Genomic DNA, 546 nt, shown 5'->3' on the forward strand with positions numbered 1-546 from the left:
ATATTTTTCTTTTCCTCCAACACCGTCATCTATAGGCTTTTAGTGACCTGTTGCTCGTGGCACAAGTTCGCTTGCTCTGACACCTCTTGCATGCGCACCGTTTTTGCGCACGGTGCTATGCCGCAAAGCACGGCAGTCGCATGCGTTTCTCTCAGGCACCTCTTTTTTGACACAACGCTGTGGTGCTTAGAAACACACGCGCCGCTTTTGCGCACAGAACTCCACCGTACAGCACGGTAGTCACGTTTGTTCCACACGAACAGCAGTGTGCATCGTGCTACGACACTTTGAAAGCTTTTTCTTCCGAGTCTCGACCGCGCTGTTCCTTTCGTACTTGGCGCGATTTTGGGACCAGCTTTGTTTTAAACCCCTACTGCGCGCCGTTCCTTTCGTACTTGGCGCGGTTCAGGGTTTGTTTCGAGCCCTTAGCCGCGCTGTTCCCTCCGTACTTGGCGCGGTTTAGGGTCGAGCTTTGTCTCGAGCCCTCTCCGCGCCGTTCCTTCCGTACTTGGCGCGGTTTAGGGTTTGTTTCGAGCCCTTAGCCGC

This window comes from Rhipicephalus microplus, unplaced genomic scaffold, assembly GCF_043290135.1.
Source record: "Rhipicephalus microplus isolate Deutch F79 unplaced genomic scaffold, USDA_Rmic scaffold_306, whole genome shotgun sequence".
NCBI classification, from domain to species: domain Eukaryota; kingdom Metazoa; phylum Arthropoda; class Arachnida; order Ixodida; family Ixodidae; genus Rhipicephalus; species Rhipicephalus microplus.